We start from the raw sequence: 6,032 nt of genomic DNA on the forward strand, positions 1-6,032 counted from the left end.
CGGTCCCACGGATATGGAGGGAGATAAATGAAGGTACACAGCTGAAAGCGCATAGTCGGGACGCTAACCCCAGGCAATGACACCCCGAGGATCGAACCCTAGACCTTTCAGCCATGAAACCATGTGCCCCCAGCTGTGCTATGCCCTGGGGACCGTGATGAAGCTGAAGAGATCATAGAGAATGTGGCACAGAATCACTATCAGTGGGCATCAGAAAGATCTGGTGATTCTTTCTCAGGGAACCCAATAAAAGCGTCAGGTAAATTCGATGTAGATGCAGTCACTCTCATGTCTGCAAAGCTAGATGCTCTGACTAAGAAGTTTGAGGCCATGGGAAACAACAACAACATGACCAATGTGATAGTTTGTGTTTGCGAAACTTACGGAAGTACGGATCATGCTCAAGATACTTGCCCCCTAGGGCCAATACAAGCACAGATAAACCAACTTGAGCAGTGTGATGTAATAGTCAGCTACTACCAAAGGCAAAATAATCCGTACTCTAACACACACAATCCAGGTTGGAGGAATCACCCAAACTTCTCATATCGGAACAGCCAGATAGCAGAGCTACTCAGCTAGACAACAAACTTTTCAATAGCAACCTTCACAATTGTCCAGAATTGAATAGATGCTTGAAGAAGCCCTCTCAGAGCAAAAGGAGATGAAGAATGAGATCAAGCTATTAACTCAAAGAATGGAAAATTCTGAGAAGCATCAAAAGATGCAAGACAACCAGATAGCCCAGATAGCCCAATCCATTTCAAGAGCACAGGGAACATTTCCAGGGAAGCCAGATATAAATCCAGTGGAACATTGCAACCGCATTGAGTTGAGGAGTGGATGTATTGTGGGAGACCCCCAAATCATTACTCAGAGGGAACCTGACTCAGAGAAGGAGCCCTCTCTCCTGATGCCCAATCAGACTCAAAACAGGGATGGAGAGAAGGCTACTAAAAAGGTTGAAGAAACTCTTCAAGTTCCCCCCACAGAATCAGACGATTCCTTTCCCTCAAAAACTGATAACCTCCCAGAAAGATGAAGAGTTCAATCGCTTCCTGAAGAAGATCAAGAAAATTTGCATAGAAGTACCATTAATAGATGCACTACAATAAATGTTGAAGTTCGCAAAGTTCTTAAAGAGTATTTTATCTAACAGGAGGCAGAAGGGCGACTTCGAGACCGTAACATTAACAAAGAATTACAGCGCTCTCCTTATGGCAAATTCTCCACCAAAGCTTCAGGATCCAAGAGGTTTCTCCATACCGTGCAAAATTGGTTCTGAACTCATATCGAGAGCTTTCTGCGACTTGGGGGCCAGCGTTAGCCTACTTTCGTACTCTTTATGTAAGAAGCTGGGCCTCCAAAATATTAAACTGACCACTATGGCACTGCAATTAGCTGACCATTCATGCAGATATCCAATGAGAATAGTGGAAGACGTGCCAGTAGAAGTGGGTGGATGTATCCTTCCCACAGATTTCATTATCTTGGATATGGAGGAAGACCCCAAGATACCGATCATCCTTGGAAGACCATTCCTTGCCACAACTGGAGCAATCATTGATGTAAAAAGTCACAAGTTATCCTTGGAGATCGGCAATGAAAAGATAGAGTTTGATTTATCTAATTCCTCCATCTGTAACCCCTCTTCTCAGGGAAATTCTAGCAAAATTAACATACACAAAGTCGAGGAGTGCAATTTTCATGAGAGTTCCCCTCCAGCGAGCAATAAGAAGTACATTTGTCCTGCACGAGTGAAACTGAAGGTGCAGACTAGAGCATTAACCCTTGGAGGAGAGTCGTGCTTCCATGGGTTTAGCGCATATTGACTGAAATGGGATCGAACTAAAGACCTAAAACAAGCGCTTCTTAGGAGGCAACCTAAGGGTTTTTCATTCTAGATTGTTGTTTTGAGCATTTTTATTATTTATTCACTATTGGGTATTCGTTTTCAGGATGTGCAGAGCCTCCACAAGCTGGGCATGAGTATTTCATGGGTGTGGAGATGTCGGAGGAACCGAATGAGCGAAAGGTGAGTCACCGTGAGCCTAAAGGAGTCGGCCATGTGATTCCACACAGTCGTGCGAAGCCAACAGCAGGATGGAGGCCATGACCCATGCAACCTTACACGGCCGTGTGGCCTATGCAGAGAGAAGGGCGTAGGTCGTGCCACTCGGCACACCCGTGTGAGACTACCGGAGAAGGAGAAGGCTCAGGCCGTGCCAATTGGCACGGGCGTGAGACATATTCAGAGAAGAGGAAAGACTAGGTCGTGCCAGTTGGCATGATCGTGTGACCTTGGCTGAGAGGAGAAAAGAGGAGGTTGTACCAATTGGCACGGCCGTGCAGATCCATACCTAACCCGACCGTGTCTAAGACACGGCCGTGCCCCTGCCCATGTGTGCCGCCCACCTATCCAAAATACCCTATTTCCTTCTCTTTCTTTCCCAAAAGCCTTCTCCTCCCTACTACACCTCATCAAACCCTAATTTTCCACCTCTAGAGCTCACTTTTCCTTAGATCTACATCTAGATCTAACATTTCTTCAAGCCACAAATCTGAAAAGAGAGAAGAAACTTCCCTATTTTCCCTTCCTTCTCCTCCTCTTCCACCCTCAAGACCCATTTCCACAAGAAACTCTTCAAAACCTTGCACCATGTCGTAGATCTTGAAGAGACTTCGTCGAAGAAGCGATGGATCTGGTGAAGGAGATGCACCGGGAGGCGACAAAGGCAAAGGGAAGACGTCTACTTCAAAAGGCAAAGGAAAAAGGGTGGCACGCAACGAAGGTAACGAAAATGAGTTCAATATTATTTTTAGAAATTATGAACAAAAAACTAAATATGATATCCTTATCGCTAGGAAAATTACATGTACTAAATATATGGATACCATTACTATGGGCATGTTAGGAATTAGGGATGATGTAGATTGGATGATAAGCTCTTTAGATTGGAATGATATTATATACGCTCATGCACTGACTTACCCCCGCCTAGTCCTTGAATTTTTGAGCTCACTTGATGTTAAATTTTCTTTTGAAAATGACTACGTAGGGGTCATAACTTTTAGGTTGATGAATAAAGAAGTTCAGTGGAATTTTAGTTATTTCAATAATTATTTTGGTTTACCCAATGGTGGTGCCCGAGGATTTGATGATGAAATTAGGTGGAATGAATTTTGAATGTCGATAACCGGATCAAAAGACCCTTATGAACCCTCTAGAGCCAAAGCATTCCTCATGCAAAACTCGACCTTTAGATACCTTCACCGAGTGATGAGCAAAACGATCTTTGGTCGAGGAGAGAGTGATGGGGTAGTTAGAAAGATAGAACTCTATTCTCTTTGGGTGATGTTAAATAAAGTTGATTTTGATTCGGGATTTTATTTTTTGCAAACTTTATGGAGGGCAGCTAAGGCATCTTCGGGGATGATAGTGTTTGGTGGATTAATCACCCAAGTAGCATCCAATTTGGGTTGTGCACTTGATGGATTAGAGGTGATTCATGGTAATGACAAGATCGATATCGATTCTTGTCATGCTATGAGGATGATTTGTCGGGATGAGAATGAGTTTGCTTTCCCTAGAACCAATGGTTTTCCATTACCCCTTCCTTGCCCCGAGCGCACTTCAGTTCGCGACCCCGCGAATTAGGTGATTATTGATTTACACCCTGATAATGTACCCTCCATTGTAGAAGAACTCGAGTACCACCAAGAGCCCTCATCATCAGGATTCCCGCAGCCTTCCGGACATCTGGACCCTCCTAGACACTCTTTTTCATATGGCACGGGATCCTCTAGGTTTGATTTTTCTGACTTCTGTACCTCTTTAGACTCCCTTCATGAGAAGCAAAATACCCAACAACGATTGTTGGAGGGTCGCTTCAAGTCATCTGAAGACTAGTTTAGGGAGGTACAGGATCATTTTCGGTTCACTAGGAACTTCTATAGTCAGGTGACAGGGTTCGTGCAGGACTATGATGTTGACCAGGAAAGAATGAGAAATTTTATGGATGATATGGATATCACTAGACAACAAGTAGATGCCTTGTATCAATATCATCAACACCTTAGCCATCTTCCTGGTATGCCTAGATTTCCCCCTGACACACATCGGGGACCCCCTTATCCCCACCCCCGCCACCGTATTGATTTCATCAGGACGATGAAAAGTCTAAGTCTTGGGGGGGGGGGTGTTGTGTCTGTCTGAACAACCCGAGTTAAGTTTTCTTTTCTTTTTTCATTTTCTTTCTACTTTGCATATTTTTATTTTTAGTCTGTTTTGTTTATCTACATTTTTCTAGTTTCATGTTTTTATTTGCATCTCATTTGCACTTTACTTTGTTTATTTGCATTTCTGGTTTTGAGGCATATTTGAGAATATCAAACCTTCTACTTTTTCTGCTACTTGTCCGATAGCAAAATGACTAGCATTTTCTTACTTTATAAGTTGTCAAGATAGTGTTAGTATGTTTGGTGTATCTCCTTTCTCTATCTCTAGTAGCATGAAATAAGATAAGTATTGTACGGAGTTTGGTATAAGTTTTGGCATAACCTTAAGGATCTTGTTTACACTACACCTAAATACTTAAGCTTGAATAGTAGAAATATTTTTGGAATAGTTATGATTCATCTGAATTGTTTAGTACTTGTGTTCCCATGGGGATTTCTTATTTACATTTTGGTTACTGGATGACCTCGGATCATGGAAGTTCATTTGGAAAAATCAAAATCCCAACATATGCATCCCACATGTGTGATTAGTGCTACACTATAGCACCAAAAAAAATAAGGGATAAAAAATAGTTGTCGTGAGTGGAAACTAACAATTCACCCATTTGAGACCGAGTTAGGTTACTGAAGAAATAAATGTTATGTTTCTCTTGATTCTAAGAAATATCCTTTGAGACCTTGTGTAACTTAAGAAAAATGAACCAAGTGTGTGACAAGTAAGTGTCTATCACCGCGAACATTAGGAACTCAATTGTATGATGACTTAACTAGGACAAAGAATGAAAACTTGAAGAGTTTGAGCTACTTATCACACCGAGCACAAAGGACTTATGCTTAGGACATACTTAGATAACTCTACGATCATGCTTATCGATGAAACTAGTTGATAGAGTTAGGCAAATACACTAGGGATTATGAAACACTGCCAGGCGCTCATGAATATAGTTTGTAGTGTTTTGCTTGAGGACAAGCAAAGGTTTAAGCCTAGGGGTGTGATGTGCGTAAATATTATGATAGTTTATGCATGCTTTTACACACATTCACTTGCTTTATACGTACGTATACTTTGTATGATCGCCTCTTTTATCATGTATTCATCATATATACTCTTTTGCACAGATATCTACTCTTTGTTTGGTTTTGTGTTGACAGGAACAACTTTCGGAGCGAAAACAACATTTGTCGACGCACGAGAGTGAACTAGAGAACATGGTCATGCAAGCTTGCACGGCCGTGTGGCCAACCAAAAGAGGAGAAATGCACGGTCGTGCAACCCTTGCACGGCCGTGCGACCAATCCAGAAGAGGATCAGAACACGGTCGTGCAACCCTACACGGTCGTGCCCCCCCTCCATGACCGAGGCCAAGCATCACACGGTTGTGTCCCAGAAGCTGTGTCCCAGCATCACATGACCGTGCCAATCGACACGGCCGTGCAGCGCATCCAGAGCCAAGTTAGGGCATGGTCGTGCCGCCGCGCCGCGCCCAAGCCTATAAAAGGTGTTTTTAACCCTTCTCCGAGGGGGGAGAGCCGAGAGGCGAGCCATTAGGAGTAGATTCATTTTGGTGTCGTTCCACGTCGTCCAAGACATCGATCCAGTGACCTTCCATCACCAAATCAACTCCAGAAGCAAAGAATTGGATCCAAAGATCCCTCATCTGTTGGGTTTTTTGGGCCGCGAAAACCGCATTTTCGCGTCGCGAAAACCCCGAATCACCCATGCCACTGGATCTCGTGCGAAGAAAAACTTTCGAAAATATGAGTATGAGTTTAAAGCTTCAATCTACAATAGA

This window comes from Zingiber officinale, chromosome 7A (genome assembly GCF_018446385.1).
Source record: "Zingiber officinale cultivar Zhangliang chromosome 7A, Zo_v1.1, whole genome shotgun sequence".
Lineage (NCBI taxonomy): Eukaryota > Viridiplantae > Streptophyta > Magnoliopsida > Zingiberales > Zingiberaceae > Zingiber > Zingiber officinale.